General features: G+C 41.6%; 1 protein-coding gene and 1 long non-coding RNA gene across 6 annotated transcripts in view; one reads left to right on the plus strand and one right to left on the minus strand.

Moving 5' to 3' along the window:
* TPD52L1 (TPD52 like 1) overlaps positions 1-13,882 on the plus strand; it is a 98,775-nt gene that overhangs the window by 31,959 nt on the left and 52,934 nt on the right. Inside the window, exon 1 of one of the 5 annotated variants that reach the window (XM_070223743.1) lies at positions 10,091-10,316. The exons of the other annotated variants lie outside the window; for them this stretch is intronic. The gene's annotated coding sequence lies outside the window, so the exon portion shown is untranslated. Of the gene's footprint in view, positions 1-10,090; positions 10,317-13,882 lie in introns of those variants that run through there. 5 annotated transcript variants of the gene reach the window in all.
* LOC111775365 (uncharacterized) lies at positions 919-10,156 on the minus strand. Its single transcript, XR_002811008.2, has 3 exons — positions 9,992-10,156; positions 9,468-9,571; positions 919-1,195 (listed from the first exon to the last, which is right to left on the minus strand). It is a non-coding gene; the product is annotated as an uncharacterized lncRNA (long non-coding RNA).

Raw genomic sequence — 13,882 nt, forward strand, 5'->3', positions numbered from 1 at the left:
TTTTATTAGCATCCATGTCCTCCATGGCAAACATTTAATTATAAGGGCACTGACGGGGGAGGTCAGGCCTGGCTGGTTGTTTATGATAATCATGGCTAACATCTACTCCTTAGCCTTATGTGGCAGACATTGGACCCAGCAGTTTATATAATTTAATCTCATTTAATCCTCTAAACAACTGCTAGAGATAGTAGTTATCATTTTCTCTATTTTACAGATGAGGAAAGTGAAGGTTGAGGAAGCTAAACAAGATGGCAGGATTGGTCAGCTAATAATTGTGTTGCTAGCACAGGGTTGAGGCCCGTCGTAACCCAAAGGCCAAATTCTTGAATTATACTGTGGTTCTCCATTTAGGGAGTGGGGATTGGGGTGAAGCCCTGTCCCCCCACCCCCTTGGGATATGGCAGAAGGATTTAGGGAATTTTTTCAATCTGCTTCCATTCATCTTCCCTTTCCCATCTGCATTCCCATTGCCATTGTCTTCCTCTTCCCTATTCTGTCTGATTTGCTTTCCTGGGTCAGCAGGGTGGGGGGAGGGCCTGTGCTCACCATGCATGGAAGGTCACTACCACACTGAGTCACTGTTCCTGAGGGGTGTGCTGTAGCCCTCAGGAGCACTGTGATGGAAATATAGCTGAGAACCAGTGGGCTGAAGAGGGGCTGACAAATCCCCAAGCAATTTTTCTGTGACTTCCTACATGAAGAGTTCTCTCTGTGATGGCATAGCTTCAGGTGGTACCTACAGCTGTGGAGTGCTGAGAAAGGATGGAAAACAGCCTCCCTATATATGAAAAATGTGTGTGTATATATAATATGAAACATATGTAAAATGCATATATTCATGGAAAACATACACATGCAAAACACATATATGTGAAATATATATACATATAAAAGAAATATATATGAAAAAATGTATTAGACTCTAGGTGTGTCTTTCCTCCTCTCCCACTTCCAGCATCACATTAGTAAGGGTACACGGCTGTTTCCTTTCATTATGTGGCATCTCCTCCATGAGCCTTGCAGAGTGAGCTGGGGAATGGGTGGGGATAAAGCCCGTGCCCAGGCCTTCAAGGAGCTCACAACCCAAAGGGCTTTTGTTTCTCTTGAGGATAACACTGGCAGTTCAATTTATAGATCGGTTCTCTTAGATCATCATGATTTAGACAGTCAGAGAATTCTGTGGAAAAGTTTTCTGAAAAGTGAAAAAAAAAAAATGTTAATACAAGGCCCCAAGCCTTTCAGTATCCAAGAGCTGACCGGGCCCACTTTTGGATTTCAAGCTTATTCACTCAGTTATAGATTAATATTAAGTGTGACTTTTTTGTTCCCTTTGGCAACTTCTAGTTTCCAGTCAATTAGAAATGGCATTTGACACCAGGGAAAGATCTGGAAGAAATACCAGCTCTACATTCTCGGCATTTCTGAGCTTTTTGTGGACGGATGTAAGGGCCATTTATAACTCAGCAGCCCCTGAGGTTGTCCGCGTAGCATCAGAGCATCAGGAAGGTAACATTTTCTTCCTCAAGCACATCTCTTATTTTTTCATTCCCCTGCTCAGAAATCTTCTGTGCTTCTCAGCTGCCTCCATCTCCTTTCCAATTCAAGGCCTCTAGGACCTGGACCAAACATCCTTTTTGGTATCTTTCTTACGACCTTCCCCTAGAAGCCTAACCCCAGCTAGTCCAAGCAGCTCTTCATGCTTTTACCGTACCCGAACTTTGATGGTTCTGAAACTTTGCCCATGCTCTTCCCTACACGATCCCCTTCCCCATCTCCACCTGTCAAAATCCCCTTATTTTGTAAGACCAACCTCAGACAACGTTATCTCTGTGAAGATCTTCAGGATTAGCTGTTGAAATTAAACACTCTTTATTTGTGCCAGTAGTACGTGGTTTAGACCTTGGCTAAAGCGTTTAATACATTCTTTTTTGATTTCTAGCTGGCTGGGTACATTGAGGATCTCTACTCTGTTCTTTGAGGATAAGAAGCATGTTATGCATTTTTGTATCACTCTTCAGTGAGAGAAAGATTTTGTATAAAATGAGTCATTTTTAAATAGCTTAACATTAAGCAAACTTTACATCTGTGGGAAAGGTACTTTTGTGAAATTCCCTGATAATACCAGATAAATCAGCATTGTCCTCTTGAGCATTGCTCTAATCAACACTTGCACCTTTTGGTCCTTTGATGGACCAGGCAGATTTTAACTTTAGGACTGTTGAACTAGCTGTGACCTCTCCCTGGAAATCTCTTTTCTTTTGGATTTTACATGGCAGCTCCTTCTTGGCGCCACACTACTGACCCATCTTAGAGAGGCTTTCTCTGACTTCTCAAACCATTGTTGGTCTTGTGTTGAGACAGAAGCCCTGTCCCCAGTCGCTCTGTCACAGTGCCCTGTTGTACTATAGCACTACCACAGCCAGGTGAGTTGTGGCTTGTCTGCATAGCATGTGTCTCTTAAGCTTCATGAGAGCAAAGTCCTCCAATAGCTGGTCCCCAGTAAAGGCACTGCTGATGTCTGTCGATGCTGTAAGGTTGGCTGTGGCATTCCATGTCATTCCAGAAGGCCGTCCTACCTAGTGAGACAGTGGCACAAGTCTGTTTCCCACAGTTGTAGGCACATGACAGAAGAAGCAGATGTCACCATGGGTCCACTGATCTTCCTGGGAAAGGCTGGTGACCAGGGTATGGAGGGGTCCACCTCTTCTCGTACCTCTGTGGGCTTGGGCGTAGGTCTGACCACAGTGGTATCCCTGATTCTGGCTACCATTGTCCTGGGTCTTGCCAGGAGCTGTCAGGATGCTTCTCACCTTGTGATGTGCCCTGTGTCTGCTTCCCAATAAAAGAAGAAAGTGAAAACAAAATACACATATATATGTATATATAATATGATGTAAGTGGCTCACAGTGGTGCCACTTACATCATATTATATTATTGAAGATCAGTGGTTTTCAACATTGGCTATCTGTTGGTGTCACCTGTGGGGCTTAAAAAAACACAGATGTTCAAGGTTGACCTCAAAGATTCCAACTCAGCTGGCCTGGAATGATGCTCTTAAATTTGGCTCTAAATGTATGAATCATCAAAAGGTCAGGAAAACAAGGAAAGATCAGCTTTCCATAGCTTCCAAAGTTGTGGTTGTTTTTAAGACTGTCTATATTTTTTCTTAAATCCTCATCTCATCTCCTTAATCCTTGTGACTGTCACAGTGAAATAATAAGATCAAACATGAACTTGGCCACAGAAACATCTGGGGCAGTTTTAATTACTGTTTTTGATAGTGTAAGAGCTTCATTATAGTTTTAATATATAAACAGGTTTTGGTATGTTGTCCTCCAGATAAAGGAAATGTAAATAATTATCACCTGGGCTTCTGTCTCAATGCAAGACCAACGATCACCAAGTTATTTTTAAAAAATGTAGTGCATGTTAAATGGCTATTTTTCTGTTAGCTTATATAAAGTACTCTATATTGAGTAACTTGAAATGAATGTTTATTTTATCCATAATTTGTCTTTGGTGTTTATCAGATTCCATTAAAATTGTACAACACGTTTCCCTGTAAATAGAACTTTCCTTTTGCTCGTATTTGTGCATTTGATATCAGACTGTATTCTTAGACTCTCCACCTCCCTCCTCCCCGTGGGATCTGGACAGGTTGAAGTGTGACGTGCGGCCCCCGTGTTTGACACAGGAAGCACAGAGGGCAGAGTGGGTTAGAATCCTGCTCAGAGCCACTTGCCCAGTCAGTGGCAGGCCCAGCATTAGAATTCCTGCCCCTGAGGATCAGAGGTGTGGTCATATTCCTAAATCATTAGGCAGGCAAATAAAAACAGCAACCTTAAAATGATTCCTCAGAGATATCTGGCCTAGTCGGTGCTTTTAATCAGAACAGTCGTGTGGTGAATCTCCTGCTGGGGAGATCCAGAAAAGATTTCCCCAACCTTTTCTGGATCACAGGAGTTACATTTAATTTATAATGTGAAAATATTTCCTAAGACAGACTCATAATCGTGCTTGCTGAGAAAAGAGCTGCTGCCTTTTCCCTTTCACAAGCCTCCCAATGTGGACAGTCTTGGGCGATGTCTCTTTTTCCAGACTAAAATCTGTTTTTTTGTGTTATCACTTTGACCTTCCAAACCCTTGAATTGTTTTACTTCTTCATCTTGGTGGGTCTGTTGTCTTCATAATCTCTAATTAAATGGTTCTGAACCTCATATAGCCACCGACCATCCAGTTCAGCATAGCGTGGGTAGGATCAAGTTCACAGGCTCAGAAATGCAAGAGATGTAACTTTCCTGATTTTCTGCAGCTCATTTGCATGCCCATTTTGAATTCTTTTTCTACCAGGGAGAATTTTAGAGAAACATTTATCCTCAACATCGGTGAACACTCCCTTCTTTCTCCCTGCCAGGCCCCAAAGTAAAGACTTTTTGGAGTGTTAAGTGTGAGGTTCAGAACTCTGAGAGGCAGAAGAGTTGGAAGGATTTTTTTAAAGCAAAGTCTGTTTTCTACCCAAAGTAGAGTATAATGAAAGTACTTATCGAGTATCCCAACTTGCTATTTCTTTTCTTTTCTTTTTTGAGGAAGGTTAGCCCTGAGCTAACATCCGCAGCCAATCTTCCACTTTTTGTTCAGGAAGGTTGGCCCTGAGCTAACATCTGTGCCCATCTTCCTCTATTTTTTGTATGTGGGATGCCTGCCACAGCATGGCTTGATAAGTAGTAGGTCCGTGCCCGGGATCTGAACCAGTGAACCCGGGGCCACCAAACCAGAGCATGTGAACTTATCCACTACATCACCGTCCTGGCCTCCAAACTTGCTATTTCTAAATAACATGTAGTTCAATGTTTTCTTGAAGTTAGGCCACACTTTGGAAACAAGAGTGCCTTTTCAATTATTACTCTCAACTAAGATGGGCCCCAAAAGATTATAACCACCTGCCAAGTTACTTTTCCTTTCATTTTAGTGTTAAGGATTCAGATGAATGGCAGGAACTAAGAAAGCGAAAGTGTACATAACTGGTCAAGTGGGAGAGTCCAAAGGGAATTGAAGCCCATGAAACCTCAGAAGTGAGGGGTGTACCATCTAATTTTCAGAGACTTTGAAAGACTTTCTTTCTAAAAAAAAGTCATTTGGGTGTCCATTACCTGAAATAGTAGAGTCTTCTTTTTTTTGGTCCAAAAAGAAGCAACAAGGAGACATAGGAGATGTCACAGCAGAGTGTGGTTAACAGCAGCTCCCTGCTGGAATCCACAGGTGAGGCTGGGCAAATGCCACAGTTCTAGGTCAGAGTTGGGCTGGCAATGGGATCAGTTAGCCTGGGGACCTCTGAGTGAGCCTGTGGCTCCAGTTAAATAAGCAGAGGCCAGGATCTGGGAAGGTCGACACCATCAAAGCCCTTCCAGGAACTATGATTGTCCCCTGGGCTTTAAGCCAAGACGCTGGCTCTCTGCCTGATCTGAGTGTGATCTTGAGCTCTGCTTTGCTCCCCAGAGAAGGATTCCAAGCTCTCCGCCGTCGGGGACAGAAGGTCTGCGGTTAGCTCCCCGTGATCTTGACTACAGCAGGGCAACCCAAAGGCTCGCGGCCCCTGGGGGCTCCTACGGTGCTTTAAACCCTGGAAGGCGATTTGAGTCTTCTGTGTCTGTTGTCTTTGAAGGTGTCTAGTGCAGTATTTGAAACCTGTAGCGGCCATGTTGCTAAGTGATTTTTCAGCTGTTCGCTGGAGATGGAAAAATTGCAAAGTGCCCCACCTTTATTTTCCAGTTTTACTCACTTGGCAGTGGCTGCCCCCATTCTCTCCCTGCACACCCATGCTTGGATGCATGGGGTCAGGGAAATCCATTTACAAACACATAACCAGCTTCCAAAGCTGAGAGGTCAAGGGACACGTTGAGGTGATAGGTCATCTGAATACAGAAAAGGCAGGGGAACCTAGTTCAACCACTTTCTCTCTGTGGACATCAATTTCCACATCCGTAAATTAGGGATGGTGATATCTACCCATATGAATTAATGTGCATAAAATAAAACCCCTGGCCTAGTGAGTGACACACTGTGAACACAGGTGTCAGCTCCAGCCCAGCAGCCAGAATTGTGGATGTGGGGCTGTCTCTGTGCTAGAGCTCAGCTTCCTCAATGGTTCTCAACTGGGTGTGGTTTGCCCCACAGCGGACATTGGGCAATGTCTGGAGACGTTTTGATAGTCACAACTGAGCGGAAGGGTACTACTGGTATCTAGCTGGCCCAGGCCATACACGCTACTGAACATGCACCGGACCCAACAAAGACTCCTCTGGCCCAAAATGTCAATAGTGCCAAGGTTGAGAAACCCATCCAGCTAAAGTCATAGCAAAAAAGGGATGAGGTTGGCAGATTTTCCTTCATCCTTTGGAAAAAGAACATGTTAACGTAATTATTGACCTCATCTGGTGCTTAAAGAAGCAGAGTGTATAGGTCTAGACACTGCTGTGAAACTAAATCCAATTCTGGTGAAAGAAAATGTTTCCTGGATTCTAAGAAAGTAAAGGATTTTAAAAAAAATTTAAATAAGCAATTCTAACTATTCAACTGGTTTATTGAACTATGGATTGTAGGATCAAAGGCTGGGTTTTCTTGATTTTAATTTTTACCAATAATGCAGCCTAAAACCTTTTGCTAGGTTTGTATGATTTACTAAATAGTTGCTGATATTTGCATGCACACTGGACCAAGAATGTCACTTGTTAAATTCTGCATATAGTCTTATTTTAAGTCAGATGAAACTCTAAAGGAGAAAAGGCATTAAGTTTAGCTTGCCTTAAATATAAAAGTAAAATGTGCTAGAATTGAGTACTCATGTCATAAAATATTGAAAATCAGATGTTGATAAAAATTTTAAAATGACTCAATGCATAAAAATGCTTTGTAGTCATAGGGCTGTTTTTTGTTTTTGTTTTTGTCAGGGAAGATTCACCCTAAACTAACATCTGTTGCCAATCTTCCTCCTGACCCCCCCACCAAAGCTGCCCTACATAATTGTATATATTGTAAGTTCTAGTTCTGCTAGTTCTTTTGTGTGAGCCACCACCACAGCATGGCTACTGATAGACAAGTGGTGTGGTTCCTCACCCTGGAACCGAGCTCAGGCTGCCAGAGCAGAGAGCTCAGAACTTTAACTGCTAGGCCATCAGGGCTGGCTCCATAGTACAGTTTTTAAAGCTCAGCTTTCATTGAGTTTCTAAATTGTTCCAGGTGAAATCTCCTAAGTGAGTGGATCACCACCCAAATTCCTGGGCTGAGTTACCTGGGACCAATGAGAGAACCAGCAGTCATTGCCATGTTTGACACTTCTAGTCTGTGTTAAACTTCTAAAGTGGTGCCTTTTTTAAAGGAACATACATTTTCAAAGCCACTGATTATTATCAAAACCCTTCTTTCAGTCAACTTATTTGCAGACTTTCATCTTCAGTTTTGTTTGCCAACTAGGAAGGATTTTAAAAGAGAACTTGGGTTCCTTCCTGCTTCTGTGTTTAGCATGCTATAAATTCCATTAATAAATTCTTAAGATAGTTTAATCTTCAATTTTTAAAAAAATACCTCTACATCTCAGTAATTTGTTAAAAACGTATTGAAAATAGACCCCAATTGCACTAGTCACAAATAGATTTGGTATGCATTTTCTTTGAAAAAATTTCCATTCAAACTATCAAAAATGTTTTCAGAAACATATATACACAATTTTTCAATAATTCAACATGACCTAACTTTTAAATGTTCCTCAGTAGTCACTGATCTCCAGAGGGATCAAAGACTGTGTGTCTGCGAATATGGGACACTCCAGCAGCTGCTGGTGACTTCTGATTGCAGCAGCAACGTGAGTACTGTCTGAAAGATACCAAGAGCATTCTTACAAGGGAGATGAACTTTGGGACTGTGTGTTCTCCTTGTCCTTGTCCAGCTGGTCTCCACAGACACTGTCCCCTCAGCCACCTTCTAAAATCCAGATCCACTCTGCCTAGACCCGATTTACTTGGTTTGCATATGTTAAGAGTTATTCACTCATGTTCCTTCACCCATTCTGTATTTGAAATAAAATCATCACTCATGATTTAGAAGAGTATGCATTTGCCTCCCATTGATACCAAAACCATAAAATGAAATGAGTTATTTAGTGGTTTATATATATCTATATATATACATATATAGATATATATATATTGTACATGTATTGTCCTTTGGTGATAACATTGAGAGTTGAAAAGACTAATCTATTCTTTCTACTCTTGTACATATAAAAATCTATCTTCTCTGAGTAAAGATTTTTTAAAAAATGGCCTTTGATTTCAATTTTTAATTGCAATTTGTAAGACAGTCCTCTTCCAAAACTCTGTGATCCTCTTGCTTAGAAAGAACTTACCAATCCAGCGATTTTTCTTATTTCTTCTGTTTTTGTGGTGATTTTTGGACAGAGGTTCCAATAATTCTCCATGATTGTGGGATATACAATTGTACTTTGTTTCTATTTAACTATATATTCACTTATTCATCCAGTAGGTTTTAACTCCTCTTGCATACTACAACTGTGCTAAGTGCTGGAGATTCAGACATTATTAAGACAGTGTCTCAACTCTTGAAGAGTTTATCGGTAAGGACTAATAAGCACTAAATTCATATAATATTATAAGTGCTAGGACAGAACCAAGAGAATGGGTAAGACATATACATGAGGAAGCAGTTAACTCAGAGAAAAGCTTCACCATGTAGGCACCATGTGATCTGGGCTTTGAGGGTGAAGTGAAGTTGGACACATGAAGATGGTGGGAAAGGGCATGACTTGCCCAAGAGAAGTGTGAGCAGAGGAATGGGAGCAGAAAGTGCTCAGTGCTCTGAGAACGACTGGTGAGCTGGCGTGACTGGAGAGTAGTCTGCCTGATGAAGAACAGCTGAAGGGCCCTATGCAGAGCGGCTCTCGCTGGTACTGATGCTCTGCGAAGGGGGTTATATTTCACCCAGTGGAAAACCATCAAAGGCCCTACTGTGATGTCATAGACCAGCTTATCCTTGGGTGGAGGATATAGGGGCCCCAAGGAAGCCAATCTAGAAAGTTCTACATTTTTTCCTTAATATCTGTTTATTTTAGAGTATTTGAAGACTACAAGAAAGTAGTTTGAAGTAAATGAAAAAAATCACCAGTAAATCCACTTTCCATTTATATTAATTTTGAAGATTTTTATGGGTTTCATCCCTCATAGTCTTTTCCTATGCATAGAAAATCTATGAATTTTATATAATATTTGATACAAAATTTGAACCTACAGTTTTGTGTATTTTAAAATTAGCCTGATATTTTGAGCTTTTAAAGTAATCATTCATTATTTTTCTGGAAAATGATATTTTATGATGCATAATGTTCGCTTGTATGAATTTACCATAAAGTTTATAAATAATAATCCATTTTTGGACATTTAACACATTTCACCTTTTTTGTTGTCTGTCTTCAGTAATGGTTTGCTGAACATCCCAGTTAAAATTGTTAAAGCATAATAATACCACATCGGTGATATCGTGTATTCATGAATTCCACTGAAAAAGGAGAACAATAAATAAATGTTGGTTGAGCTGAATGGGAATGAGGCATTTGCTTTGATGGCAGTGAGAGTCATTTGGGTTAGATGTTAGGAAGGACTCTTTTACTGTAACAGCTGTGACATAGTATTTGCCATCATGGGACTCTTGAACCTATAGTCCCATTTTCTGAATGTTTGAAAAATAAACAGCCAGGATTTAAGTACTATCTTTCTTACCTGAATTGACTAGGATAGACAGTATCTTATGTCTGTTATCTAAGATTTTCAACTTCTGTAATCCTTTAAAATTTTATTTATATTTAAAATACAAATTTTCAAAATTTTTAACAATTACATGCTGTCATAGTCCACTTGAGCTGCTGTAGCAAAAATACCATAGACTATGTGGCTTAAATAGCAAATATTTATTTCTCACAGTTTTGGAGGCTGGGCAGTCCAAGATCAAGGCCCTGGCAGATTCCTGTCTGGGGAGAGACCACGTCCTGGTTCATAGACAGCTGGTTGTCTTCTCGCTGTGTCCTCACACTGGGGAAGGGGTGAGGAAGCTCTCTGGGGCCTCTCTTACAAGGGCACTAATCCCATTCATGAGGGCTCCACCCTCATGACCTAACCACCTCCCAAAGGCCCCACCTCATAATACCATCACATTGGGGATTATGATTTCAAGATATGAATTTTGGGAAGACACAGGCATTCAGTCCATTGCGCGTGCTTTTTGTAATCAGCCAAGTAATACAGAGGTATGTAAAACAGAGTTAATCTTTTCCCTAGCCAATCTCACCCTTCTGCGGTAACCAGCATTAACAATTCAGTGTGTCTTTTCTCACCTTTCTCAGTGCTGGTACAGACACATGGACATCCATGTTCCCATATAAAAGGTGTTTTTGTTGAGCAGAGTGCTGTGTACTGGTTTGTTTTTTTTTTTCAAAGATTGACACCTGAGCTAACAACTGTTGCCAATCTTTTTTTTTTTTCTCCCCAAAAGCCCCCAGTACATAGTTGCAGATTCTAGTTGTGAGTGTCTCTGGTTGTGCTATGTGGGATGCTGCCTCAGCGTGGCCTGATGAGCGGTGCCATGCCCGTGCCCTGGATCTGAACCTGCGAAACCCTGGGCCGCCGAAGCAGATACACGAACTTAACCACTTGGCCACAGGGCCGGCCCCAAGTACTGATTATTAATCCCGAGAGCAGAACACTGTGTACCAATCCCAGGGGAGGACTCCAAACACTTCTTTCCATTGCCTCTTGGTATTGGAGTTGCCACAGAAAACAACGCGATCCGGCACTAGATGGAACAACACTTTACTTACATAGGAAAGAGACAGAGCAAGATCAGCTTCAATGGTGTGTGTCAGTCCTTCATGGCCAGCGGGTCTGTGTCCCATCCTGTCATTTCCCTACCCCCAACAGCCGATGCAGGGCAATTGGCCTACTGTACATTCCTCATGTTTCTACCACTACCAACAATGATTTGAAGGATCCCAACCTCTCCCGTGGAGTCTGAAATACTGAAAAGCTGAGGGCATGCCTAAGGGCCATTGATACACAAGCTTAAGTCACTGCGCCTGAGATAGGGAGAGAGAATCCCTCACTAGGTGATAACCCAGCACAGGCTATGTGGGGTCTTTATCTCTTGGAGAGGAAGTGTTCCAGGCCCGAGACCCATTCTTATTCAGCCATGTGGGGGTCCAATGCATGCCTTCCCCAACAATTTTTATTCCTGTCCCCAAGTGAATCATGTGCAAACATAACTCAGCAACTTGCTTTCCACATTTAACAACATACAAGGAACATTCCTCCTGGTCAATACACGTCACTCCAGTTGGTTATTTTTAGACTGAAAAATAGTACGCAGTGTGGGTGTGCTGTGCTTGTTTCATTTGTTCCTGATGGGCATTCAGGTTTTTGTAGTTTTCTGCCGCTATCAGCAAGGCTGCAGTAAATATTTTATACCTATCTTCTGAGGTCTGCTCCTTTTTTTCTGAGATTGATCCTTAAGAGTGGATGGCTGGGCCAACGGCTCTCCCCAGTCAGCTGTCACAGTCCAGAAGCCAACAAAGTATTAGAGGACCTATTTCGCTACAGCCTTGCCAACACAGGCTGTTATCCAACTTCTGCATTTTTACTGATCTCTTAGATGAAAAGATGATATATTGCCGGGGTCCCGCCCCGGCTGAGTCCAGGTTCCTGAGGGATGGACGGCGTCGGCGCAGTGAGGGGAAAATAAAGAGGACATGAGACTTGGGTTGGTGTTAGCAAGTCCAACTTTACTGTGCACAAGTGTCGTTTATATATTTTTCAGGATTAGTACAGAAATAGTTCTACAAATATTCTCAGAGAGATAAGGAAGTAAAAAACGAGCACAAGAATATTTATTAGCATTCTATTCTATAGAGCATAAGGTTAATGATCGTCTTCTCCGCAACTAACTAGTGTTTGTTGTCTCTAAGCTAAAAGAGATAGGTACCTAGACACCTGTTGTAATTCATGGTAAAGTTAAATCAAAGAGAGAAGGTCCAGGCCTCCGGACAGGACAGCAGTCCGTCTGGTTACATCCTGGTGGAACCATCCCTGCCTCCCTCAATCATTTACGCCATTAGTGTAGATGGTTAATGGGAACAAAAGGCAACTCCAGGGTGTCTTATCCCCAGGGCTATCTGCATTCTCAGCGGGCAGTTAAACATCTTTACTTTTTCGCTCCCTTTAGGGGGTGAAAGCATTCCTTTGTCTTTTAGATTGTGGAGCTAACAGTCCCTTAAGCACACTGCCGGAGAAAGTATCATTTTGTTAGTAAAGTAAAGGGCTGAAAAGCTAAGCTAAACTGTATATCTTCAAGAATAAAAAACAGAAATAAGTATAGACATAACCTTGATAGAAAGCATGCATATAATTCAGAAAATATCAGGGGTGTCGGCCGGCCATTCTTCACCGAGGGGCATCCCTGCACCCCTCGGCCCTTCTACTCATCAATTACTTATTATTTATTGCTTTTAGGAGAAAACCTCTATAACATTTTCACAGAAAGCAGAAGATCAAGAATAATATATAGATACTTCTTGGTCATCCAATTAACCAGCAAACTTAGAAGGACGATGCATATATATTTAGACAAAGAACTGGAGGGAGAAGGAAACATTAACCAGATGGAGGCCATAAACCTAATTCGACATCTTATCTGGGCAGGATTCCTTTCTGCTTGTCTCAGATGGGACTGTGTGCTCCTCCGTTAATTAACTGAAAAATATCTTGAAAGTTACCTGCAGGTGGTCACATTCTCTTACTATATTTAATTTTCCCGGGAGGTAGTGCCTCCCAAGCAGCCACCCAAAGGAGTGAAAACTGGAGGTTAAGAAAGGAAAAGGAATGAAGGGCAATTAGAAGCAGCACAGGTTTCAGAACTATGTGAGGGGCTGGCCGGTTATCTTCACCAAGGGGCAACCCTGCACCCCTAGGCGTTAATCGGCTGGACCCTGTCAAACAGCCGATCAAATGATGTAGCCACGGCTCCCGGCAATATATCTTTGTGATTTTGCTTTTTTTCCTCTTTAATTTTTTTTCTTGTGGTCATAATAGCTTATAATATAGTGAGATTTCAGTTGTACATTGTTGTTTGTCTTACACCATATAAGTATGCATATCTTTGTGATTTTAACTTGCATTTTTCTTATTACTAGTGAAGTTGTCTTTTCACATTTTATTTGGCCATTGCATTTTCTTGTGTATGACTTGCCTTAAACTTTTCTAATTCTTGCATATTTTATTTTTGCTAAACATTTCATGATTTACAAACACACATTTCCATCTCTTTTAATAGTTATTTTCCTACCCAGATTTCAAGAGAAAAAGAGATTTTCTCCTGGCTGTTGTCAGTAGCAGCTATTTGAAATGATAAAGATTTGATAAGTGAAACTGGAGAAATGTGAATGTTACTGAACGGATTGCTTCAAGTGAAAGGAATATTGCTGATACCTCTCTGACCGATGCTTCTTAAATGATCAGGCCCCCGAGTCAGGCTGCAGTACCCAAAGGCATGAGTCCAGGCTTGACATATTGGTGGCTGCATCCTGGAATCATTTTCTGACTCTCACCCTAACATTGATGTTGTGTAAGGCCTAGATTACTTAAACAATCTCTAGCCTGTCTGAGGACGTCTTTCTTACTATCTACCCTTTTCTTTAAATATGCCTTGGGGGGAAAAGTTACATTTTGTCTTGCTTCGTGTGCATAGTGGATGTCTTCCATTGCAAAGGGAATGGTTTTACTGTTTTCCTCATCTCACCTGAAAGGATGACCCGGAACTTTATAA

The sequence above is a fragment of the Equus caballus genome, chromosome 10, assembly GCF_041296265.1.
Source record: "Equus caballus isolate H_3958 breed thoroughbred chromosome 10, TB-T2T, whole genome shotgun sequence".
In the NCBI taxonomy this organism is placed as follows: Eukaryota; Metazoa; Chordata; class Mammalia; order Perissodactyla; family Equidae; genus Equus; species Equus caballus.